This window comes from Herpailurus yagouaroundi, unplaced genomic scaffold (assembly GCF_014898765.1).
Source record: "Herpailurus yagouaroundi ecotype Mexico unplaced genomic scaffold, PumYag 202, whole genome shotgun sequence".
In the NCBI taxonomy this organism is placed as follows: domain Eukaryota; kingdom Metazoa; phylum Chordata; class Mammalia; order Carnivora; family Felidae; genus Herpailurus; species Herpailurus yagouaroundi.
Genome location: NW_024412433.1, coordinates 14,240,552 through 14,268,146, shown reverse-complemented (window position 1 = coordinate 14,268,146; position 27,595 = coordinate 14,240,552).

Below are 27,595 nucleotides of genomic sequence, written 5' to 3'. Positions count from 1 at the left end.
AAACAAAAAGAAAAGAAAAGGAAGAAAGAAGGAAAGGAGGAAAGAAAGAAAGAAAGAAGGAAAGAAAGAAAGAAACCGTAAATTCAAAGTACTGTACTTTCTATTCATCTGAAATAACCCTCTCTGGTCATGTCACAGACCTAGTAGACGATTAGTTGTGTTTCTCTCATTTTGTTTTCAATCTTTAATTGTTTTACAACTATGCAAAAGTATTACATGGTTGCAAAATTAAACCTGCAAAAAAAAGTACATTCAGAAAAGTCTGCTATCATTTCTGTTGTCTCACGTTTACCTCCCTCCCATAAATGTAACCATTTGTACTAATTTTTATTTATCATTTCATTATTTTTTCTTAAAAAATATAAATATTTCATTTTTATGTCTTTCCTTAGATAAGGTGCCATTCTGCACTTTGCAAATTTTCACATAACAATGTATCTTGGGAACGCCTGGGAGGCTCAGGTGGTTAAGCGTCATCAGACTTAGGCTCAGGTCCTGATCTCACGGTTTATGAGTTCAAGTCCTGCATCAGGCTCTGTGCTGACAGCTCAGAGCCTGGAGCCTGCTTTGGTTTCTCTGTGTGTGTGTCTCTCTCTGTCCTTTCTGCAATCACACTCTGTGTCTCTCTCTTTCTCAAAAATAAATACACATTAAAAAAAATTTTTTTTAATGTATCTTGGAGATCACTACACAGAACTGCTTAAAGATGTAGACTTGCCCCTCACACCTTTTTTACAGATGCAGGGCATTTTCTACTGTCAATTAATTAAACCCATATCCTATTGATAAACATGTGGTCCATTTTTCATCTTTTCCTATTTTTTTTTAATGTTTATTTATTTTTGAGACAGAGAGAGAGCATGAACGGGGGAGGGTCAGAGAGAGAGGGAGACACAGAATCTGAAACAGGCTCCAGGCTCTGAGCTGTCAGCACAGAGCCCGATGCGGGGCTCGAACTCACGGAGTGCGAGATCATGACCTGAGCCGAAGTCGGCCGCCCAACCGACTGAGCCACCCAGGCGCCCCTCATCTTTTCCTATTCTAATTGGTGCTGCAATAGATAGTTTGTGCATATAATCACTTCATGTCTTTGTTACTGTATCTCTAAAATAGATTCCTGGAAGTGGTTATAATTTTGATAAATATCAATAAATCCCCCTCCAAAGGGATTGTGCTGTTTTTCATTTCTGCCTGCTGTGTATGAAAGTACCTGTTTACCAGCAGGGTGTTTTGAACTAGAGCAATGTTACTGACAAGCACTTGATAAGTGTTACTGGAGATTTTCCCCAGGAATTAAAAGAACTTAATGACAAATCACTTCTATTAAAAAAATAGATCAGAGCACAGATTAAAATGCTCCAAAATGAAAAAAAAAAAAAAAGTGACATAAAGAGGTGAAAACCACAGTGACCACACTAAGAAGATAAGCGGAACAACAACACACACACAAAAAAACAGTTTATTGTGAAAATAACAGTTATTCACAAAAGTCAACACCTGAGAAGACAAACCAGAGGAGAATTGGCAAATTCAGTGAAAAGGTGCTTAAAAGAAGTATAGAGAAAACAAAAGCCGTGGGAAATAGACGAAAGACATTAAGCACATGCATATTTGATGACTTTGAAGAACATTATACCTACAGAACAGAAAATATATAATTCAGCAAAGTTTTTATAAAATGGAAGGTTTTCATCTACAGATTGAGAAAACAGACCACATCTCAGGAAAAACTGATTTCAACCCCTCAACACCAAGATGCGTCCCAGGAAATGTTATTTACTTCAAAGAAAAAGAAAGGATCTTTGAGGCATTAGCACAGAATGTCCCTATTTGACTGGACGCCGCTTCCCGCAGGCAATACTGGAAGAAAGGCCCATGGTGCATTTGAGCTTGAGGAAGAGAAAGCCACACACCCGAATTGCATCCTAAGCAGACAATAGGCAAGTATTAAAATTCATGAAATATAGTTCCTGCAAATCCTTTTCTAAAAAGGTAAGTGAGTCAAATCTATTTATACTTAAAACTAAGCCTAAAACAATCTTGAGAGTCTGGTTATCAAGTAGAATGTGGATGTCATAAAATCTGAAGATTAGAAACAGAACTATCACCAACAAAAGTAGGGAAGACGTGGGTGGGGGGGGGTGTAAGTGGGACGCAACAGTGCAAATCAACAAAGGGCTGTGTCTATTATAAAGTCTTAAATATAGGCACTAAGAATAATAATATAACCAGTCAACACTGGGTTTATTAAAATATCTTGCTTTAATTGGATGTTGAATGTAAGTGATGAATCACTAAATTCTACTCCTGAAACTAATATGACACTATATGGTAACTCGCTGGGATTTAAATAAAAACTTGAAACAAAACAACAACAACAAAACTAAAAATGAAACTAACTGCGTAGATTCCAAAGAGCAGGAGGTCTTTATTCTTAGGAACAGCTCAAAATTATTACAATAAATTTAATTTTGATCATAAAAAAATAAAATACAGTATCTGGCTTTATAGAGTTGACCGTAAAACCATAAAAATGTTTTTGATGATTATAAAACAAAATTAGATTTTCATGAAATTAACACTTAGAGAACTGAAGCGGGGAGCTGAGAGCTTATAGATTAAAAGAGACTTAAAACATACAGCAATACGTCAAAATACATGGATCTTATTTGAATTTTTATTTAAACAAAGTTTTTATATCATTTATGATATAATTGCAGAAGGGAATAGAAGAAAGGAAGGAAAGAAATGGAAGGAAGAAAGGTAGGAAGATAAGGAAGGAAGGAAGGGAGGAAGGGAGGGAGGAAGGGAGAGAAGACAGGAGAATGTGGAAAAAACTAATTTCATCATAATGGGAAGTTAGTCAAGGCTATAAGGGATTAAGTATATAACTCAAAATGATAAAGCAATCCCTAGAAAAACTAAAAACTGACTCTGAAACTTCCAGATCACTAGAAGCTGTGTGCACGTGAGCACACATAGATGCACACACAGGAAACAATATTTCACTTAGTGGAATACAATAATAAAATAAAGGAAATGCTAAAAAAAAAAAAAAAACAATGCAACATGACTAACATAAAGGCAGTCATCATATCAAAATTGTAATGGAAGAAACTCATCGATCTATGAAAAGAAAAGTTCTCAGAAGGGATTCCAAGCACAGCCTTACAGAATGGTGCATATAAGTGAAGCCTCAGGCTCAGAATGGTTGAAAATCAAAGGCATATACATGCAAACACAGGCAATGGAAAGCAAGAGTCGTGGTCATAGTGTCAGACAAGTTAGATGAATCAAGAAAAGTGCTTTCTAATGATGAGTGATACAATCCTCAAGGCAGATCTTAATGTGATGCATATCTGTGTGCCACATAATATTGAATCAAGGGGCGCCTGGGCGGCTCAGTTGGTTAAGCGTCCAACTCTTGATCTCCGCTCAGGTCATGATCTCTCTCGGTCTGTGAGATAGAGTCCCGTATAGGGCTCCGCACTGTCAGTGCCCCTCCCTCAGTAATACTTGCGCTCTCTCTCTCTCTCTCTCTCTCAAAATAAATAAATATTTTTTAAAGTTTTAAAATGTTTTAAAAAACACTAGATCAAAAAGCACAGAGAAAAATCTGCAGGAAACTCAGAAGAAATAAAGATACATCAGCAAAAGGAGACCTATATACCTCTCTTTCACATCATGACACATTGGGTAAGCAAAAAAAAAAAATCTAAATCACATAATAACAATGTGGATCTGATTAATATGTATCAAACTCTAGACACTAAAAACTAAGAACTTACCTTCTTTTCAAAGCCTGTGAATAGTAGACATTCTATTCATAGGCATTTACCCTGGATATCATGGGGGGGAAACACATTCATAGGAATATCCATTGTGGTATTATTTGTAATAGCAAAATGATGGAAAGAACTTAAATCCCATAAGTAGGGAATTTAATAAATAATTAAGGTCATCCACTCGGTGAAAAATTATGCTGATTAAAAAAAAAGTGAAGGGAAAAGCTACAAACTAATAGGGGCTAATTTCAATTATGAATTGTTAAGGCAAAAAAAGAAAAATGCAAGATACAATAAATACACCATTTGTACAGGAAAAAAGAGGAAATAAGAATCTGCTGCATATGTTTATTTCTGCATACAGATAAATCAGAAACTAATACAAGTGTTACTTTCTGAGTTTGGGTGGGAAGAGGTGGAAGACATAGGGGAGGGAAGGAGGTGCCTCAGAGTATATCTTTTAAAATCGTTTTGACTTTTGACCCTATGTCAATACTTTGCATCTTCGAAACACAAAATTAGGGGCACCTGGGTGGCTCAGGTGGTTAAACGTTTGACTTTGGCTCAGGTCTCCATCTCGAGGTTCTTAAGTTCAAACCCCGCCTTGGGCTCTCTGTTGTCAGTGCAGAGCCCTCTTCAGATCTGTCCTTCTCTCTCTCTGCCCCTCCCCTGCTCTCTCTCTCTCTCTCTCTCTGTCTCTCAAAAATAAAAATGAACATTAAAAAATTAAATTAATACAAGTGGGAAAAAAATCCTAAAACTTTAAAAACAAAAATGAAACTGATACTGGGATCACCAAATAATTTCACAAATTCTATCAAAATATTTAGCAACACTAATTCCAATGCTATCTCAACTACTCCAGCACATGGTAGGAATGAGAAGTAAGAATCTTCCAAATTATTTTCATAGAGCATAACACTAACATCTGAGAAAGAAAGCACACAAAAAAGAAATTAAAGAACCATTTAATTATGATTCTCAAAGTGAAATTGGTCAATGGTTCATATTTGAAAATAGGTTTTAGCATCACATTAAAATAACAATATCCGATGAGCAGGTCGGATTCAGAGCGCAAATGCCAGCAAGTTTCATCATAAGAAATAAAATAATGTATTTCAGCATTTTAATAAATCAAAGTAGGAATAGAAATAAAATTATCATCGCCATAGATGCCAAAAGGCATTGGATAAAATCCAATATATATTTGCTTAACAGGCAAGGAGAGATGGGTAATTCCTTAATATTGGAATAGAATATATACGTCTTTTTTAAAACTTTTGTTAAGTGTATTTACTTATTTAGAAAGAGAGAGAGAGAAAGTGCAAGTGGAGGAGGGGCAGAGAAAGAGGGAGAATCCCCAGCAGGCTCCGAACTGTCAGCATGGAGTGCAACACAGGGCTCAAACTCACGACTGGTGAGATCATGACTGGGGTCAAAATCAAGTCAGACACTTAACTAACCCAGCCATCCAAGCACCCCTATATATATCCATTTTAATGGTATATGTACGTATTTATTTATGTGTCTCTGCAGAGTTGTATCCTCTGTAAAAAAGGAAGTATCTGATGGTAGGCCAAAGGGGAACCTCTTTCAAGGCCTGGTCAATCAAAATGTTCCATATTCCTGAGCCGGGTGGTCAGGAAAGGTTTAGGACACAGCATAAGGCAATGAAATCTCGGCCCTAGAGTTTTTCTAGGGCTCCAGAGAAAGAGGTTTTCCTGGGCGCCTGGGTGGCCCAGTTGGTTGAGCATCCAACTCTTGATTTCAGCTCAGGTCATGATCCCAAGGCCTCATGGCACTGAGCCCCCCATCAGGGTCCTCGCTGAGCACTGAGTGTGGAGCCTGCTTAGGATTCTTGCTCTCTCTCTCTCTCTCTCTCACTCTATGTCCCTCTTTCTGGCTCATGCTCTCTCTCTTTCTTTAAAATAAAACATTTAGAGAGAAAGAAAGAAAGAAAGAAAGAAAGAAAGAAAGAAAGAAAGAAGAAAGAAAGAGAGAAAGAAAGGAAAGAAGGAAGGAAAGAGGGAAGGAAGGAAGGAAGGAAGGAAGGAAGGAAGGAAGGAAAGAAAGAGGTTTCCATCCTCTGAGGTGTCAAACCTTCAAGTTGTGACCATAGAGACAGATCAAGCCTTGAAAGTTTTGCAGAATACGACTGGACTGGTCAAGAGAATTGGCGTTCAAGGATTTATATCCAACCCATATGTCGACATATCTCTGATCTAATTAGCCTATTTCTAATAGGACCAGAAAGGAATTACACTAGATTCAGCACTTCTAGAATACGTAAGTCAGCAAGAAAGATAGGAAACCCAATTAAAAAAAAAAAAAAAAGATGAAGGATCTTAACTAACAGGAGTGATATCCCGCCTCTCTAATTATCAGGGAAAAGCAAATTAAAACACTATTTCACTGTCTTGAGGTTGTCAATTCAGTATTAGAAACTTACCAAACACTAAGCTCCGGTGAGGATGTTGGAAAATAAGAGCCCCTGGACCCAGCTGGTGGGATGGCAGCATGCTCTGCCATTGGAGGGCAACCGGGCAGTGTTCTCGTTAACTGAGTACTCAGGATGCCCTAGGACGCGGCAGTCAAGCCTGTGTGCCAGCACCCCCCACAAAACCGACCTCACAAATGCAAAGGGACATGTAAACCGGTGAGCAGACAAAGCATTGCCAGACAACAGGGGGCAGACATACAGGGGTCCGACCAAACGTGAGCCGTCAATAAAATAGAACACTATGCAACGGCTATAAGGGGTTAACTAGCTTCATGGATAGATATCAAAAATACAATGTTGAATGAAAAAGGAACAAAAGGAGATTTGTATTTAAGCAGGTTTTTAAAAACACGGAACGCTATGCATTTGAGGCATTGTGCATACATGTAAATAAAATGATGAAAGGTTAGTTGGGAGGTATTTACATTAAATACATGAGAAGAAGGAGGAGGAGGAGGTAGAGGAGAGGGAGGAGGGAGAGGGAGAGAAGGAGAAGAAGATGGAGAGGAAGAAGAAGAAATGAGACTGGGTTTCATAAATGAAGGGAGAAGTAAAATTTTACCAATGTAAATAGCCATATACAAACTGCTGATATGTCATAAACCAAGAGCATAGCCAACTAGATTCTGTTCACATGAGGTTAAAAAATAAATAAACTTTAGGTAGTAAAATGCATTCAGTGTTTTACAAATTTAATTAAAACATAAAAAGTGATGATAGTCACGATTTGGAATTACAAAAAAAAAAAGAGGGAAAAGGAAAAAAAGAAATACTAACAATATCCCTCCAAAAATAAATGAATCAACAAAGGATAGCATACTGGCTGAATGAAAAGTTCTCAGGCTATTAAAAATTGCTGTTAAGATTACAAAACTTAAATAAAATTGCAAATTAATACATGGAGAACTAGTTTTGGAAAGACAGTGCAAAGTATCATATTTCAATGGAGCAAAATGTCAAACAAAAGTTTAAAATGCACGCAATCGGGGCGCCTGGGTGGCGCAGTCGGTTAAGCATCCGACTTCAGCCAGGTCAGATCTCGCAGTCGGTGAGTTCGAGCCCCGCGTCGGGCTCTGGGCTGATGGCTCAGAGCCTGGAGCCTGCTTCCGATTCTGTGTCTTCCTCTCTCTCTGCCCCTCCCCCGTTCATGCTCTGTCTCTCTCTGTCCCAAAAATAAATAAACGTCAAAAAAAACTTTTTTTATTTTTTAAATAAATAAATATTTTTAAATAAATATTTTTTAAATAAATAAACGTCAAAAAATTTTTTTTATTTTTGTCAAAAAAAATTTTTTTTTATTTTTTAAAAAAAAATTTTTTTTAAATATTTTCAAAAAAATTTTTTTTATTTTTTAAATAATTTTTAAATTTTTTAAATAAACGTCAAAAAAAATTTTTTTTATTTTTAAAAAAAAATTTTTTTTTCAACGTTTTTTATTTATTTTTGGGACAGAGAGAGACAGAGCATGAACAGGGGAGGGGCAGAGAGAGAGGGAGACACAGAATCCGAAGCAGGCTCCAGGCTCTGAGCCACCAGCCCAGAGCCCAACGCGGGGCTCGAACCCACGGACCACAAGATCGTGACCTGGCTGAAGTCGGACGCTTAACCGACTGCGCCACCCAGGCGCCCCCCCCCCAAAAAAATTTTTTTTAAATGCACACAATAGGGGCACCTGGGTAGCTCAGCCCATTAAGCGTCTGACTCTTGGTTTCCAGTCAGGTCATAATCTTACCATTCAGTTGAGAGTTCGAGCCCCACATAGGGCTCTGTGTTGACAATGCAGAGCCTGCTTGGGATTCTCTGTCTCCCTCCCCAGCCCCTTCCCTGCTCATGCTCTCTCTCACTCAAAATTAAATAAATATATTTTTTTTAATGCAAACAATAAAAAACCCACAGAAAAAATTAAAATTTATGAGCTGTATGGTTGTCTGTGGGATTATGGGTGAAATTACTTTTAGTGACAAAAGGTTTGTAAAATTCACAACACAAATATGAGAACGAATAATAACAAAAACATGAATTAAAAATAAACTGAGGGGTGCCTGGGTGGCTCAGTCGGTTAAGCATCCGGCTTCGGCTCAGGTCATGATCTCGTCGAGGTTTGTGAGTTCGAGCTCCGTGTCGGGCTCTGTGCTGACCGCTCAGAGCCTGGAGCCTGCTTCGGATTCTTTGTCTCTTTCTCTCTGCCCCTCCCCTACTTGCGCTCTGTCTCTCTCTGTCTCTCAATAATAAATAAACGTTAAAAAAATTAAATAAAAATTAAAAAATAAACTGTGAAACACATCACTAATTGATTTTTACAGCAACCCACTCTGGGTTTCAGCTTGCTTGCTCATCTGATTTTTTTTTTTAATTGTGGCAAAAATACACATACCGTAAAATTTACCATCTTAAACATTTTTAAGTGTACGATTCAGCGGCATTTAGTGTATTCACACTGTTGTACAACCATCACCACCTTCTAGCTCCAGAATGCTTCATCTTGCAAGACTGAAACTCTGTACCCATTAAAAAATAATTCTCATTTTCCCCTCCCTCTGGCCTCTGGCGACTACCATTTGTTTCCTGTTTCTATGAATCTTTGTCCTTTGGTGACTGGCTTATTTCACTCAACATAATAGCCTCAAGATTCATCCTGCAGGGCTCGAACCTAAGAACCGTGAAATCGTGATGGGGGCCAAAGTTGATGTTCAACTGAGACACCCAGCCATCCCTGCTTATCTTATTTTTAAATGACAGCATTTGGGGTGCCTAGGTGACTCAGCTGGTTAAGCTGCATGTCCAACTTTTGATTTCGGCTCAGATCGTGATCTCAGGGATGGTTAGTTCAAGCCCAGAATCGGGCTCTGCACGGACAGCAGAGAGCCTGCTTGGGATTCTGTCTCTCTCCTCTCTCCCTGCCCCTCCCTTGCTCACTCTCTCTCTCAAAGTAAATAAACATTAAAAAATATATTAAAAAGTAAATAATAAATAATAGCATTTGAGCTTTGATCAGATGCCCCCAAGCACCCCCCTCAAGAGACTGAAGGCACAGGTACTAGAAAGACCACAGAAGCGATGTGAGTAAGTATGACAAGATGGCCCCAGCTGTTAGATCCGAGAGGCACGCACATAGTTGTCTCTCTCTGTCTGTATATTTTAGATAATTCATAATCAAACAAAAAAGGTAAAAATATTCCAAAAGCTCAGTATGACATAAGATGCCCAGCACAAAGTCTGGGCACTAAGAAACCGTTTTCCATCCCTTCCATACCTCCCAGATCTCCACAGCATATTTCACAGGGACCTCACACTCATGCCATCCCCCACCTGTCACCACCTGTCCCAGCCATTATTTTTTTTACCTGTGACCAGACATACCCTGGTTGCTCAAATGGCCAAGCATTGCCTAAAGCCAGCCATCAGTAGGGTGCTTCTTTGAGGACTGCAGCCTGGACCAAATCCGTGTGCGGAGGAAACTCTGGGCATCTGAACAGAACATCGGCAGCAGAAACAGCAGCAACCACCCAGGAGCCCGGGCCATGGTTCACTCACTGGAAGCGAGGGGCCCCCCCCCCCCCCCAGGCATGAGTCCTTGGCCCAAAGGCCCTGGGGACTACCTGAGGCCATCTCTTAGCAAGAAACAGTTGCTGCCACCATCACCCCCTCGCCTACTAGAATGAGGACTTTCCGGCAGAAACATGAAACGGAGGAGTACATCCCCCTTGACCCTGAGCCTGTGGCTCCCTGGGCCCGCAGGAACCCTCCAAGATGAGACTGCGTGGAAAGCAGGAGAGTCTGAGAATCTTCCCTCTCTCTGCTACTGAACAATTCCCTTGTCTTTGTTCCCTTGCCTTTGTGGTCTTCTCATAGGACACCAGGACCTCGAGCACAGGATAACAGGGAACAAATGAATGAGTTATTAGCCCGGTTCCAGTTCCTGCACCTCCATACAGAAACCCGGGCATTTGAAACCCAGGTCTCTGTTTCACCCTCTTGGTCCCTCGGATTCTCTCATTGCAAAACCGGTGTTGCCTGCTGCTGCCTTGTCCTGATCTTCGTCATCCCCACCATTGCCACCTTCTAATCAGCGTCACTACCCACTACAAACATGTGCAGAGAGCCCAGTGCCTAATGGCCCCCTGAAGAGACAAGGAGTCATCACCGCATCTCTGCCTCTGGCCTGCCTTGTAATGGAGTTAATAATGCAGCATTCACTCAGGAAAGAAGAGAGGGACAAAGAGACTGGGGAAGAAGGAAGGAAGGAAGGAAGGAAGGAAGGAAGGAAGGAAGGGGGAGGGAAGGAGGGAGGGAGGTAAGGGAGGGAGGGAGGGAGGAAGGGAGTCATACTAGTCTTGGGGGCTTTGTTAATTCAACATAATCTTCAGGTTCACTGTCAGTGTGGAATTGGAGGGTTTTAAGTGATACAAGGGTTGCTATAAAGGTGGAGAGTAGTAGGTGGGGTCATGAGTGCTCAGTCTGAAGTATTTTTTTCAATACCTAGAGCCCAAAATGGATTAACACCACTGGGTCAGCTGCCAGACTGCCTGGGTTTGAAGCCTCGCTGTGCAACGTAGCTGTGTGACCTTGGGCAAGTCATTAACTTCCTTATGCTTCAGTTTATCCATCAGTAAGATGAAAGTGATGATACCTCCCTATGTTGGAAAGACTCAGTCTTTCCTCTTTGTTCATTTCCTTTACTCTTACACTATTCCCACACTCACAACACTTCTGCCACGGTCACCAAATGTGTGGGGGTTTTGCCCACACCGAACAAATCTGTGACAAGAGCTGGGTCCACTCAATTCTGACACTGTGTACCTGGAAATAGAGCCACAGCCCACAGGTCAAGGGCACAGAGCCATGAGACTGCCCCTCCTCCTCCCCAGCTCAGATGTCAATTGCAAGTTGTAGGTCCCCGGGCTACTCAAAACTTCTGTCGGAGTTGCCTGCAAATCAGAGGTTCCCCTGACCTCCACCCCCATGGATTTATCTGCTAGAGAAGCTCCCAGAACTCAGGAAAACACTTACCATTACCAATTATGAAAGGATATGGTAAAGAATACAGACAGTCAGATGAAAAGACCCACAGGGTAGGTCCTGAGCTTCTGTTCCCGGGGACTTGGGGTGCATCACCCTCCTGGGACGTGGCTAGGTTTCCAACCTGGAAGCTCTCCAGTCTTCCTACGACTGGGCTTTCACGGAGGCTGCCTCACGTTGGCATGATTAATTATTCAGTCCCCTTTCAGCCCGTCAATCCTCTCTGGGGAAGTTGGGTGGGGAGCTGAAAATTCCAAGCTTCTAATCATGGTTTGGTCTTTCTGGTGAGCAGGCACCCGCCCATCCAGGAGCCTACCCAGAGTCACCTCACTAGAACAAAAGATGCCGCTCGTGTTCTTTTCACTTGGGAACTTACAAGGGTTTGGGGGAGTCCTGTGTCGGGCACACAGTAAGCCTTATATAAGTGCTAGCTCCTCTTCTAAGTATATGAGAGAAAAGTGCTTACATGAAAAACTTCAGTCATGTTCTCTTGGCATTGAATTTTGATCTCCCAAAATATATATCCAAGTATCAAGCCCCACCTCAGAGAAAGAAAGAAATTAAGAGCAGTAATAGGTGCTTTCTTCTTAAGGGGCTGCATCCTCTCTTGTGTAATTTATATCCTGGAACATTACATGATTCGTACCTTCCTGGCCCCATTGCCACACGGCTTGGATACTCCCAGAAGCTGAAAGTGAGCATTTGGGAACTGATCTCATGCAATTCTTGTCCTGGCCTTTTAATTTTTTTCCCCCTGAAGTCCAAGTTTACATAGCTATTTGAAGACAAAATTCTGCTCCAAATTTCTGACCATGTCAATCATCTGATCAAGCAGTTCTTTCTGCTATAAACCAAATGGCTTTTGTTTTTTCCATAATAAGATCAGAAAATAGTGGTAAATTCCCCCTTCGTTCCGTATAGTACTTATAATAAGAATATCTGAATAAGTCTATTATCTGATATTTAACTATTAAAAATAGAATTACCCCATATCCCCCTCCCACCCCACCCCCACCTCACTGCATGGTTGGCAAGGAATATTTCCTGCCCGAAATTAGAAGATAGCACTAAAAGTTATGGGTGGTATGAGGGAAATGTTAAGGGTGAGAAGAATGTTCTAGATCTTGATTATGGTGATGGCTACACAACCATATGTAACCATAACCTGAGGAGACCGGATAAGGTACGTTCAGGAAGGTTTTACACAGTGACCTTTCCCCAGCTCATACAGGTGCAGCTTTCTCCCCATACAGATAAACTCAATTCCAAGGGAGTTTGCAAAGGTCAACAAATGAATTGGGGGGGTGCTTATTATAATAGGAATAGGTTACTAGAAATATAGGACAATTTTTTCTCATTGAAGTTTGTGCTTTTCAATGCAATCAAATCAGTGGAGGGAATTTTGACCGGAAGTCTAGGGAGACTCAGGGATGTAGTCTTTTCATACGTGCCCTCGATGCTCTCAACAGAGGATCATGGCTTCTAGAACAAGGTCAGATCTGCAGAAGGTCCCTCGGATGGTTAATGGCTGAAGTGACTTGCAGCTCCATAATGGGCATGACCTGGAGATTTTTCTGATGAATGCAGTCTAGAAGTGACCTTTTTTTTTTTTTTTTTTTTTTTCTGACAAGCTTTCTCTATCGCAAACCACAGCTTGGTTGGAAAATCTCTGTAGTGGCATTCTCCAGAGAGAAGTCTTGGCCTCATACTCCAACAAGCTGCTTAAACCCAGCCCCTAATTCACTCAGGCAACACCATGGCTGTTGAGCACTTGAAATACGACTACTGTGCAAACTGAAATGTGCTATAAATATGCTGGCTTTGGAAGACTTTGTAGGAAAAAAAAAAAAAAGAATGTAAAAGATCTCATTATATCGAGTATACGTGGAGATGATCCTATTTGGAATATATTAGGTTAAAGTAAATATATTTCTAAATTTAATTTCACCTGTTTCTTCTTTTTTATTTTTCAATGTGGATATTCGAGAATTTTAAATTGCACTCATGTCTCGTATTGTATCACATTGGACAATGCTTGTCTCTCTCACCCTGGCCAAGCTTCCGTGGACTCACTGCTTCTGTGTGTTTCAGTCACCATTCAGACCCTTCCCTCAGACCTGGGAGGTTGTACCTGTGGGGTATTAGCAGTGCCTGCTTGGGGATTTGGTTTGGGATTGCCTGACCCTCTCCACCCAATTCATTTTCCCACTCACAGCTCTGTATGTAAGTCTTAATGCCCTCCAGTTCCTTCCTGAGCCTACTTACTACTCCTTTTTTCCAGCATGTTCTTGGGCTTGGAAAACCCGCAGAGCAACTTCTGCTGCGTCCAAGTCTTAATACCACTTCCTTTTATCTTATTACTTTTTTAATGTTTATTTGTTTATTTTAAGAAAGAGAGAGAAAGTGTGTGTGTGTGTGTGTGTGTCCCCATAAGTGGGGGAGGAGCAGAGAGGGAGAGAGGATCCCAAGCAGGCTCCAGGCCCGGCACAGAGCCCAATGCAGGGCTCGATCTCATGACCAGACCAAGAGATCATGTCCTGAGCCGATATCAAGAGTTAGACATTCAACCAATTGAACCACCCAGGCATCCCCACACCATTTCTTTTTTAAAAATGGATGTAAAGTAAAGTAGCTAATTGGAGTCTAGTTGAATAAACAAAATACAGTAAAATAGACTAGAATAAATAAAATAGAAAAAAATTCCTTTTTTTTTTGGTCTAATAAAAATTTTGTGGTATATTTTTCCTTTGATTAAATATACCGTTTCATTTCCTCTCCACAAATAAGAATATGTGGGGTTTGGGGTTGTTTTTTTTTTTTTTTTTTTTTTTTTCCCGTACATTTACCCTCTTACCAAATCCATTTTCTCCTGGAACAAAGTCCAAACCCTTTCCATGACCCGCTAGTTCCTTCACACCCTGGTGCCTGCTTGCCTCTCCAATCTCTTTCTAGACTACTCCGTTGTTCATCCAGCGCCCAACCTTTCCCCTTCTCTAAATGCCCCAAACCAAGCCTCCGCTCTGCTCTCCCGGAATATTCAACTCCACCCACCCTCCACTCTTCCCCACCTACTTAGAGTAGTTGAATACAGTGTAGTGAGTAAAGCAAGAGAAATCAAATTTTTTTCACAGTAAAACCAACAAAAATCGCATAGGTGTCACAAGATGGGATGAGGGACGTTCATGGCTACAGTCCTTAGTAAAAAAATGTATGCCCCGCACAAAAGGTCATCCCTACGGGAAGATCCAAAGCGATGGCGATGGCCCGCGGTCCTGGGAAGTTAGTTCTATCTGTAAACAAAGCAGAGATCTGAGAAAAGGAGCTAAGTGTGGAAACAGAAAAGGGGTTGGGCAGAGATGCATGCATGACGTTACAGTGGTGTTCTGTGGTCAGTCCTCCAAAAGTATCTTATTTGGGGTGCCTGGGTGGCTCAGTCGGTTAAGCATCCAACTTCGGCTCAGGTCACGATCTCGCGGTCCGTGAGTTCGAGCCCCGCGTCAGGCTCTGTGCTGACAGCTCAGAGCCTGGAGCCTGTTTCAGATTCTGTGTCTCCCTCTCTCTCTGGCCCTCCCCTGTTCATGATCTGTCTCTCTCTGTCTCAAAAATAAATAAACGTTAAAAAAAAAATTTTTTTTTAAAAACACAAAAGTATCTTATTTATTTACATATTTCACTTGTTGAAGATGTGTGTCAGCCTCTGTAAGTATCTTATTTGTTTGCTAAAGAATTTGTGCACACAAGCTGATCCCTTTACCATTGCCTTTCCTCCTGACCTCATCATGGCCATGGTTGTTTGACAGTCAGACTACAGCTCAAAAGGTCAACTCCTCCAGGAAGTCTTCTCTGATGCCCAGTCTATGGTAGCCAGTCTCTGCTACAGTACCCTCCTGGGGTTTTCTGTGCAACTCCTTGAGGTTAAAAAAAAAAAAAAATTGCAAATACTGTCATTCCTCACATTAAAATATTCTTGAAATTACAAATATATTATTTAATAATCAAATAAGGCCATGTTAAGCTTAATTCACTTTTGTTAGCCCTATTAATAAGAGCCACTGAGGAGCACCTGGATGGCTCGGTCTATTGCGCATCTGACTTTGGCGTCCGACCCTCCTCAGGTCATGATCTCACAGCTTGTGAGCTTGAGCCCCACATCAGGCTCTGTGCTGACAGCTTGGAGCCTGGAGCCTGCTTCAGATTCTGTCTTGTTCTCTCCCTGCCTCTCTCTCTCTCTCTCTCTCTCAAAATAAACAAACATTAAAAATTTTTTTAACTAAAAATCATAGGGGCGCCTGGGTGGCTCAGTCGGTTAAGCGTCCGACTTCAGCTCAGGTCATGATCTCGTACTCAGTGAGTTCGAGCCCCACGTCGGGCTCTGTGCTGACAGCTCAGAGCCTGGAGCCTGCTTCTGATTCTGTGTCTCCCTCTCTCTGACCCTCCCCCGCTCATGCTCTGTCTCTCCCTGTCTCAAAAATAAATAAATGTTAAAAAATAAATAAATAAATAAATAAATAAATAAATAAATAAATATCATAGCCATTGAGTTGAGGTAACATTACTCATTAAAGCACTAATAATATTTAAAATTAAATTAAAAATCTGTAACGCCATAAGTGGAGTCCCAATGGTGTAAAATGCAGGTCACATGATTGTCGGCATTATCATCAGCCGTGTTCCTTACATAAATGCCACCCGTCTTTTGTGTCCTGTGATCCTGTGTTCAGATCCTGGCTTTGCCTTCTTGCAGCTGTGTGGTCTTGCGCCTTGGTCCCACATCTGTAAAAAGGGAGTCTTATTACCTACCTCTTAGAGCTGGTGTGTGCAAAAACCAAATGAGTGAAAACATGGAAGGCCCAGAATACAGACTGGCACATAGTAAATGCAGTTAATGTTCCCTGTCACTGTCACACCACTGAAAATTTGCACACCCTTTAGGGACCCTGTCTAGCTGTCCAAGATGTCAGGCAACTTCCACGGAGCCCCAGGGAACATTGGGTTGGCTGCTTTCTCCATATATGGAAGAGACAGCTAATTGGCCATGGACCACTTCAAGGCAAGGGCTGGCCAGAAGCTTCCTCTTCCCTCCAGAGATGTTCTTCCCAGAACAAGGATCACACAGGATTACTCATTCCTCCTCCACCTAGGAAAATCGCCAGGCCAGAGACTCGATGCTTCTCATCGTTCCATCTTTCTTCTGGGAGAGAATGGACCCAAACAGCTCTGTGGTCAGCTTCTCAGTCATTCATCCTGGGACCTTCCTGAGACTGTCATTAAGCAGAAAGTAGGAAGCAGTCACTTTAACAAGATAAACACGGAGAGGCCGCGACACATCTCTTACTGCCTTGCACTCCCTGATTGCTGGACCCTTGCCCATTTGCAGCAGTGACTTTATCACCTCAGCCACACGTGGCAGTGGAGAGAAAAACGTTATTAACTATGTCACGCTGATGTTCCCTAAAAAGGAATCACGCACATCCACAAACACACCGATGCACAGACACACGGACACCACCGCTGCTTAAAGCCTAAGATATTTATGATCTTAATTTTGGTGCACAGTGGGATAGAGCTGTGCAGATTTTAGGATAACCGAGTTGAGTCCTCTCTACTTAGATCAAAAGGTGGTAGGGGGAGCATTGTGAAAATTAACAGAGGCAATTCAGGAGACATCTATACTTCCGTTTCTTTCCTAAATTATGGGATCATGATTAAGGGCAAGTTGGTCTTGAGCAAACTTCATCGCCCACGTTGGAAATGCCTCCTTCCCATTTGCAAAGTGTAAATATTCATCTGGCTAAATGATGTGTTAAATTACTTTTGCTCCAAATGTACTGAGAATCCCTCTCAGGTATAAATGAAAAGCAAATCTGGCCCATCACAACGGACAAGAATCGACTCAAATCAATGGCCGGCTTGCTAATGGTACACCCTGCCTCGGAGTTCTGGTCCCGTTGCTGGTTTTCATTCTTTAGGAGCGCTATGTGAGGACTCAGAAAGTGAGGTCCGCAGGGTGAGCCCTTTTCAAGCACCGTTTGTCTGGCAGGATGATGGGCAAAGCAACTGAAACAGAGCTCTCCAGTGTTCATGGATCACTTTCGAATTGATGACAGATACTGTCTTAGAAGGAAGTTGCAGCAATTAATCTAACACCCCTTGATCTTGAGCTAGGGGAATAGTGACAGTGTCGAGCACTCGCTGCTTGCATGGCCAGTTCCAGAAGTATTTGTCGATGGGCTGGCTGGAAATAAACCACTGCCCAGGGACAGACACCCACAAGTGTCAGAGCCGCCGGGGGCACTGCCGCTGTCGTGCAATGGCCTTTGTTGCTGTAAAAGTCTAAATGGAGGGGCGCCTGGGTGGCTCAGTTGGTTGAGCGTCCGACTTCAGCTCAGGTCACGATCTAGCGGCCCGTGAGTTCGAGCCCCACATCGGGCTCTGGGCTGATGGCTCGGAGCCTGGAGCCTGTTTCCGATTCTGTGTCTCCCTCTCTCTCTGCCCCTCCCCCGTTCATGCTCTGTCTCTCTCTGTCCCAAAAATAAATAAACGTTGAAAAAAATTTTAAAAAAAGTCTAAATGGAAACTCCTCCGTTAATATTAATTCCCAGTCAACATTCTAAAGGAATGAGCATCTGCACTGATTACAGATTCCTAGCTGTGTGTTAATTATTAATTTTTTTTTTTTTTAGATTTAAGGCAGTTGGGGAAAAAAAATTAGCTTCCCATTTTTCTGTTTAACTAAAATCAGTTTAATGTTTATCTGGAATTTCATTTGTATGCCTCACCTGTTCAGGGCCAAATTAAGAAAATAAAAATACATTCAGGATGACACTTGGCTTAAAGGTAGAGAGCTAAATCAGAAAACAGTTTCTCAGCTAATGATCTCACTTCCAACTTTACCAAAAAAATTGAAAGAATCAAAAGAAAACTTCTACCACCTCCAACAGACCATAGCTACCCACATACCCACATCCCTCTTGTTAATGATGAATACTCGACATCGAGAAGACATTGCGACTTGTATTTAACATGATCACTGATGTAGATTAAACCTACAGTCTTGTCCGTCTTCTGTGTTTCATCTGTCTGCTTTTGGATCTCTTGCTGGGGTTTTAGCTGTAATGCTCTGCAGATAGTTACTGAATGGCTTCTTTTGGCTTCATAGTATCTTCTTCGACATATTTATGGGTCTATCTTTAGTAGATTTCCTGGATTGGATAAGAACTTTCATCTCTACCCTGCTCCCAGGCTCCACACTATTGTTGTCATAATTTTACTTCTGCTTATGTGTTTAACACCATACTGCATTGTTGTTATTTTTTTCTTTAAACAAGAAATTTAAAAAACAAAGAAGTCTTTATACTCGCGGAGTTCCCACTTCCAGCATTCTTGTGTCCATGCCTTAGACGATCTGTACGACTAAATTCAAAATGGATCGCAGACCTAAATGCAAAACCTAACACTGTACAACTTCTAGAAGAAACATAAGAGAAAAACTTGATGACCTTGGTTAGAGAAAGAGTCCTCACGTAGGACTGAAGCCATGAGCCATACAAGAAAAAAAAAAAACTGGACTTCATCCAAATTAAGAACTTCTGTTCTTTGAAAGACGCTATTAATAAAATGAAAAATGAAGTCACAGTCTGGGGAGAGAGCGTTTGCAAATCTCTTACCTGAATGTAGGACACATAACATGTGATATAATATACATAATCTATAAACACTATAGATTATAAATGTTTATAATTATACATACATAATATTTAACACATAGAAATAGAAATTATATATAAAATATATAAAGGTCAATATAAATGATAAATTTATAAAGATCAACATAAATAAAATTATATATAAGATGCATAAACATATAAAAAATTTGAATGTAGAACATGTAAAAACTGGAATACACTCTAATACAAAAACAAACCTAATAAAACAAATTGGCCTAAGATTTGAACAGTCACGAAAAGAGATATATGGATAGCAAATGAGTACATTAACAAATGCTGGGCATCACCAGTCATTAAGGATACACAAATTAAAACCACACTATATCCAAACTAGACATGTCACTACTTACAAAATGGACTGGCCCTATCCAGTGTTGGCAAAGATCTGTAGAGCAACTGGAACATCCTCGTTCCCTGCTGGTGAGAATGCAAAGAGGTTCAACCATACCGGAAAACGGTTTGGCAGTTTCTTACCAAGTTAAAACATCCGCCTACCCTAGGATCCAGCTATCCAACGTCTAGGTATTTTCCCTAAGACAAATGAAAACATATACCCATACAAAGATTTTCACCTGAATGTTTATCACAGCTGTATTTGCAATCGGCAAAAACCAGAAGCAGCTCAAACACCTGTCAACCAAGGATGGGTAAGGAAATGTGCATATGCATCTACTGGACAGCCGCTCAACAGTTAGAAACCAGGAACTGGTGATACAGGAAACAACATGAAGATTCGCAAAATAATTAGGCTGAGCGGAAAAACGACAGACAAAAGTGTATATCCTAAATTATGCCATTTATATGAAAGTTTAGAAATGCAAGCATCCGCAGTGACAGAAACCACGTCGGGGCTGCCTGGGGACAGAGAGCGGTTTGGGGAAAGGCGGGAAGAAGCCGGTAACAAAAGAGCACAAGAAAACCTTCCCGGGTAATAGCTTGTTCGTTATCTTGACTATGACAATGGTTTCCTTTGTCAAAAGTTGTCAATTTGTGCCTTTTAAACAGATGCGGTTTATGGCATCAATTATACCTCAATAAAGTTGTTAAATTAGGCGTAGCTCTGTGCTTTTCTGCAGCTTACGTGCAAAAGGGTACAATAAAAGATAAGTCGATTTTATTAAGCTGAACCATGCGCAATTGCCAGTTTTATAGGCAAAACCAAAAAATACTGTCAATTTCGTATGATTCTACCTAACGTCCGTAGAGGCTACCGTAGAAATTGGCAAGCACTATGAGTAAATGAAAAGAAAACCAGGGTACCGCAATCAGAATTTCCAGGGATGCGTGGGTGGCTCAGTCAGCTAAGCGCCCGACTTTGGCTCAGGGCATGATCTGGTGGTTTGTAAGTTCGAGCCTCGCATCTGGGTCTCTGCTGTCAGCTCAGTGCCCACGTCCGATCCTCTGTCCCCCTCTCTCTGTGCCTGTCCCCGGCTCTTGCGCTTTCTTTCAAAAATATATAGACATTAAAAAAAAAAAAAGGAATTTACAGGCAGAGGCACAGTTTACAAATTTTAAAGAGGGTGTAGTGTGGCCAGAGCAGATCTTGTTGAGACGGTGATGCGGAGCAAATTCAAAGGAGTGAGGGAGTCCAGTCCATGTGGATCTGTGGGGGCGGGGACAGAGGGCCTTCCAGGCAGAGGGAAGGGCGGGGTTAAGGCCTTAAGGCTCCAGCTTGCCTCACCTATTTAAGGAACAGGAGGAAGTCCCGTGGGGCCATAAGCTGAAAATAATTTGTTTAAAAAAGACAGTGGGGAGCTCACAGAAGTTAAGGCAGGAAAAGAGCCTTTGAAAAGGCAGAGAAGGGAGCAAGGAGAAACAGCGGGAGCCACAGACAAGATCAGGACGGAGAGGTGGCTGCACCTCACCCGGCGGGCTTCCCTCCCTGCCCTGCGCTGGGCATGGTGGTGCCCACGCCCCTGTGACCACCTTCAGGGACAACGCTGCTCTGCTCCAGACTCCTCCATTATTAGCTCCAGATTCACTATCCCAGGGGGAAAGTCTGTTCTACGAAGCCTGGGACGTGTCCCCAGTCCCCCACGCCAGGAAAGGGAGACACAAGCATCTCGAATGCTCAGGTCTTGCAGCAGGAAGCAGGCTCTGCCTTGGCTCTCCACTTCTGCTCTCTTGGGGTTAGTTCCCTGCGCAGGAGAAAGGGGAGGAAAAGGAGGCCCAGGAACAAGAATAACCAATACCTACTTCACCCTCTGGAGCGGAGACCCAAGAGGAAGAAGTGGCCTTGAATTTACCACCCACGCGCCATCCACAACACCGATCGGTGATGGTTTCGTGGTAGAGGGAAAAACAAGACAGATATTCATAGACCCCCCGCGGGAAGCAAGAGAAAATAAGCTGCAAATTCTCTGATAGAATGTAAAATGCACAGTAGCTACCACTGGATCTGCAGCGTTGAATCAGCTGTGATGTGCGGTCGCAGGAATTCCAACAGCCTCTTTCTTGTTGACAGGAAAGGGTAGGGCTGCATCTGCTAGCCAAGGAAAGCCTGACCCCCCACAGCCCCCTGTGCCGGGCAGCCCTTCTCTGTGAGCATCAGGGTGAGGAAGGTCAATCTGCCAGACTGCCAGCTTCTCGGAGTCAGGAGGTGTGAGTTGGATGGAGAAAGGCAAACCGTGGGAGTGACTTTCAAATATAAAACTTCACTGTTAGCCTTGAATCCAAGGTGCTCTTATGCTCCAAGAGGGGAGGGAAGAGGGGAAGAGAGTGGCGGGGCAGGGGAGTGGGGGAGGGGGAAGAGTAGGGGGGAACCTCCATACCAGGGTTAAGTATAGAGTCTGGGCCAGCTTGGTAGACTCGGGGCTCCGTGCTCAGAAGTAGACCTCTGAGCCTGGCTTGTGACACTCTACAGTCACTGCTTTGAGATGCTTAATAACCTTATCTTTGTTATTGGATACTATAGTGGAGTCCGACAGGAACGTGCCCAAGGAACGTTCCTTGGACGTTCCCAGGAACAGGTGTTGGTGCTGTCTCCTTGCTGCCCTTGACCTTGGGGCACCAGAACTTAGGCTGATACCTGGCACCAGAGGGTCAGGGTTGGGCACGCACCCCGCGGGGGGGGGGTCCTAGGAGGTCGGCAGTCACCCTTCAGGTATCCTGGACCTGAGGGATCTCAACAGTAACTAGCAAATAAACAACACCACGGCCGGTGGAGAGGGACAACAGGAAAAAGGAAAATGCTCTTTTTCTGACTTTTGAAGCAGGACCCGCACATTTCCACTTTGCAGGGGGCCAGACAAGTTGCGTGTCTAGCTCTGTTTAGAGCTGGTAGGAAAGCACAGGACAGGAGAGTCAGGTAAATGGAGAGGCAGCAGCAGGAGAGAGGGCTGTGGTGCGGGCAGGTGGGGCTCCAGCCCCCAGACGGTTGTGCAGTGGTTCACAGCTTGCTTTTGGCATCCAGGGTGTGGAAGCCCTTTCCTCTTCCCACCCTCGGCTATGCATTAATTAAACAAAACATCAAGAAGTAATTACAGTGTGCCACATACTGGGTTGGTACTGGAGCTCCTTTACATGGGGTGGTGAGGGTCAGTGTCTCTTAAAAAGTGATATGTGATCTGAATGCAAAGTAGTGTCTGATTTGAGGCCAAGCCTAAAGATCTGGGGGTGGGGGTGGAGTATTTATTGCAGACAGAAGGAACAAAGCCAGCAGGGGAGACAAAGCTTACCAAACAGTGGTGCAACAGGGATGTGTGGGCAGACATAGTTTCACGAAGTAATGCCCGTGACCCATGATATTTATCTAAAGAAATGCTTCCCCTCTTTTACCTTAAAGTGGGAACAATTTAATCTACTAAATCCCAGGCTTCATCAACCCCCGATGGTTATTTTCATTTACTTTGCCCACCAGAGAGGACTGGTGGGATGTTGGACACCAGCTGTGACCCCTATTAACTGCCATGAGTTGAGATCAAGTGCCTCTTTGTTACCTCCAGCTTTCCCTAAAATACCATTTAGAATAAATGTGTTCATTCAACAAATCTTGCTTAAGCACCTCTTATGTTCAAAGTCTGTAGGAGAAATATCAAGGCATAAAACCTCCAGGTTCTTTGAAATCTAGCAGTAGGCAAAAAGCACTTAACCTTGAGAATTTGGTGAATACTACAAGAGATACAAAATCAGTGTCTGACTTGTGAGGCTAGCTGGAATAGAATCCCTTTTATTTAAGATTTAGTGGTGGGAGATTGTGGGAGCTGATCAAGAATTTGCGTATGTCAAAGAACCAGTTAATATCATACTAAAAAAAAAAAAAACTTCAACACTCAGTATCTTGTGTATCACAGACGTTCTAAATTCCTCCTTCATTTACAAGCTTATCTAAACATGATTTAATAATTACATTCTAAGTATGTTCATTTATCTTACCAAATTTCTCCATGAATCAGTTTGCAAAAAGACAGACAAAAACAGAAGTCTGAGAGACATTTAGCATTTTTTAAGTTCCCAGTGCTCAGGAACAATGCAATTTAAGGCTCTCAAGGTGACTAACTCACAATCCTTGTGTTGTTACACTATGTTTGAAGATTCCTAGGATTTAGACCTCAAAGTACTTTGTAAAATACCTTACCCCATCCTTACATTCAGAAATAATACAATCAAGGTCCTAAGAGTCAACTGCTTAGGTAAAGCTTTCTCTTTCATTGTCCATCTAAGGTTGGCTTCTCAGAATACACGTTGGCATATAATAAATCAGATAGACTTGTGAGTAGTCCTGTTATCCAACCTGGCAATAAACTGAGAGATACAGGAATAGAAATGAAAATAGCACATCCCCAAGAGAGTTTCTATGAGCAGGACCCCGCTTATACTAGGAACCTGTGATAGGCCAGCAAAATAATGGATCCCGAAGATGTCCACATTCCAATTCCCAGGACCTGTGGATATATCAGGTTATATCCAAAAGAGAATTATGGTCGTGGGTGGAATTAAGGATCCTGGAGTATCTGAGTGGGGACTGCATCTAGTGAGGTTGGCCAGGTAAGTCTTCCCTGAGAAAGACATGTTTGAGCTAAGATCTCAAGGTAAATAGGAGTTAATGAGGCCACAAAAGCCAGGAGAAATCATCCAGGTGGAATAATAGCATAGGCAGAAGTCCTGAGGCCCACATAGCTTGGAAGGTGTGAGGGGTTGAAGAAGAGTGTGGCTGGAAGGGAGAAATGAAGGGAAACTGGTATAAAGCAAGGGTAGAGAGGCCAGCAGACAGACGACTGGGCAGAGTTCTGTAAACCAGATGAGCAAAACCCACCCTCATCCTGAAAACAATGGCAAGCCATGGAATGAATGGCTCGGCTCAAGTGGAAGTTAGAGACTATTTTCAGGATACAAATGAACTTGGATAAAATGCATCGTTCGAGGAACGATGCAGAATAACCCAATAATGTGCTCAAACATGTTGTTTTGGAAAGAATGCTCTTAAATCTTGAATTGTGCATAAATGCAACCTAACAATAAGTATTGCTCTCTGTAGAAGACTGTGTGTTATAAAAATTCACCTTTTTTACAAATTGAAAACTTCGTAGCATTTTGGTTAACTGGGTATATTTTCCGGAGAACTGAAAACAAGCTGGTCTGAATAGAATTTTAATGAAGTGTTTCCATCGGTATCATTGGGAGCGTGTGACAGACAGGCTCTACCATTCATTCTCCAAGCTCCGAGAGGACTGGGATCCAGTGTTTCTCAGAGATTCCGATATGCTTTATGCACTATTTTCTGAACAGCTGATGTGATCACAGGACATCTATGGTAACCATTCCCCTGGGCCCAAACTGTTTTTCTAACCAGACACACACAAATACACACACACACACACACACACACACACACACACACATAGACAGCAAACAAAACGAGTTTATCAAATCACACATGTACATTCCAAGAATGGACTTTATCAAAAACAATAAAATCACATGAAATTGACACCATCCTAGGAAATCGAGTCTATTTACTGTCTGTTTCTATGACAACCAACAAATAGACCATGGCCCTGATTCTCCAATATAATGAATTTCTTTCGTGTTGGGATGATTTAGTGTTTGTAAACATCCCAAAGAACTTGGTGAAATCTCTTTAAAATATAAAGCACATAAACTGAATATATATATATATGTATATATATGTATACATATATGTATATATATATACATATATATATATACATTAAATACATGCGCACACTCTATCTAAATCTAAAATGATTATCCTTCCATTTGCTCTCACTTCATCCTTGCAGTTCTGTGTTTTAGCGGAAAATTGGAGGGCAGATTGCCCATGTAGTGGAGCTTTTCTTTCTCAAAGAAAGAAAAGTTAGCTACTTTTGCAGAAACTCAAAGATTATTCTTGTGCCTGAGTTAGTTCAGCTGAATCATTATTTGGGTCTGGATACATTTTTGCACAGTGAGCTTCACCTAAAATGTGAAAAAGATCAGGATACCTATATAGGAAGTATTCTTAACCCTGGCTGCATATTAACATATTTTAAAATTCCTTACACCCAGGCCAATCCCTAGGAATGCTCATTTAATTGTCTGATATTTATTAAGAATACTTATTATTCTTTATTAATCACTCAGTGGGAGAAATAAATGAAAGCTATAGGAAAATACCTAAGCTTGTCAATTTAAAGATTAATGTTTTTAATTAATCTCATTCTTTAACTCAGGAGTGTAATATAATTTAAGGCCCCAGGCTATGAGTTTATTTCCTGGAAGTTACAAGTAGAAAGTTATCAACTACTGGGAATAAGAACAAAAGAATGATTTATAGTTTTGTAGAATTTTAAGATATTTAATTTTTTAAGTTTATTTTATTTTGAGAGAGAGAGAGAAAGCGTGTGTGCATGAACAAGGGGCAGAGAGAGAGAGAGAGAGAGAGAGGGAAGAGAGGGAATCCCTAACAGGCTCCCTGCTCAGCATGGAGCCCAATGAGGGGCTCAATCCCAGGACCATAAGATCATGACCTGAGCTGAAGTCAAGAGTCAGACACCCAATTGACTGAGTCACCCATGCGCCCTCGTATTTAGTTTTAAATAAGGTATGTTTAGCTCCTTTATTTTACAGAAAACAACTAAGGCTCAGATTGACTTGTAAAGACAGTTGTTGATGAAGCCTGAGCTAGAACCCAGTTCATCAGGCCTTCGTGTCTTACCTGTCTTGACTTGACAGTGATCTAGAGATATAGGGGACACTTCCTCATGAATATTGACTACCTGACTATTCTTTGGTTGATTTGCAAGCATTGCAGGGTGTGGAGGGATCTTTGAGCCGAAAATCACCCTGACAGCTTTGCAAATGCCACATTCACATAATAAGCAGCAAATTTTGATTTTTATCAGAGGATAAAACTTGAACATCTCATCGAGTATTATTTAGGTTATTGTAAAGCTCACCGGAAATTTTCAACCAGCAAAAAGTTTATTTTCATTTAATGGATCCTTGTATTCTCCATGAACTTGTTGAACTAAGAACTAAGTAGACACATCGTTAGTTATCGCTCATTGGACACATCATTGGCTTTTTGCTTAGCATCCAAACTTATTTAAATAAAACAGCTCATTTTAATAAGTAATAAGATTCCCGAAAGAATATAACTTCGTGTCACTTGATTACCCAAAGCACTGCTAGGAAACTTTGAAGCCCAATCAGTGAACCAAATGGTTCATTTTGTATCTCTTTGGATATTCATAACTATGTAACCTTCAGTGTAAGGACCTAGCAAATCTTCACTGAACCTTTGATCATTCCAAAGACCAATGGAATCATGGGGCAAAGACAGTTTTGCTTGCCACCACAGAACTCATTTGTGTCCAGAGAAGTCTGAGCTGCCGAAACTTAGGGCCAAAGATCCCTGAACATTTCTGAATTTAGTAACTGAAAGAAAAAAAAAAAAAGTGTGTGTGCTGGGGAAAGATTGAATTTTAGATCACGGGGAGCAGAAATGAGGAAGTATAAAGAAAAAGATTGTAGGGATTGATTTTTGTTTTGTTTTGTTTTGTTTTGTTTTGTTTTGTTTTGTTTTGTTTTCTTCCGGGAATTTTGATTTATTGAAATGGCGAAAGGAACTTCTGCAATTTAAGAAGGCATTACTGAAAACCCAATGACCTCAGCATGGTTATTTCTCACAGAGAAATCTTTTCAATATGCTAAAGTCTGATTCCTTTGCCTCACGCCTAAAGATAGCATGATACAGGAAAACAGCTTTTCACTTGTCCTGTGCATATATTTACACAAGAATGTTTATATACATAATATTCTTTCTTTCTCAGCTGAAAGCATGCACTGAGACCCTGTTCCCCGGGTCCTCAGCTTTCTGTGTACATCAGAGAGGTTGGATTCAGACTAAGCAGAGAAAATTAAACATTCCTTAGCCTAAGAAGTCACAGTCCAGCTAAGATAAATTCCTAATCTGGAACAAGTTCGCCAGCATTTGAGAAATGCTAAACTTTCTAAATGAAGTTGCATTAGTGACCCTGTGTGGTCAAGTGCAGACTCCTTAGTAAGGTGTCAAAGCGTTTAGCGACCTGGTCCTGCCCACTGGTCCAGCCTGATCCCAGGCC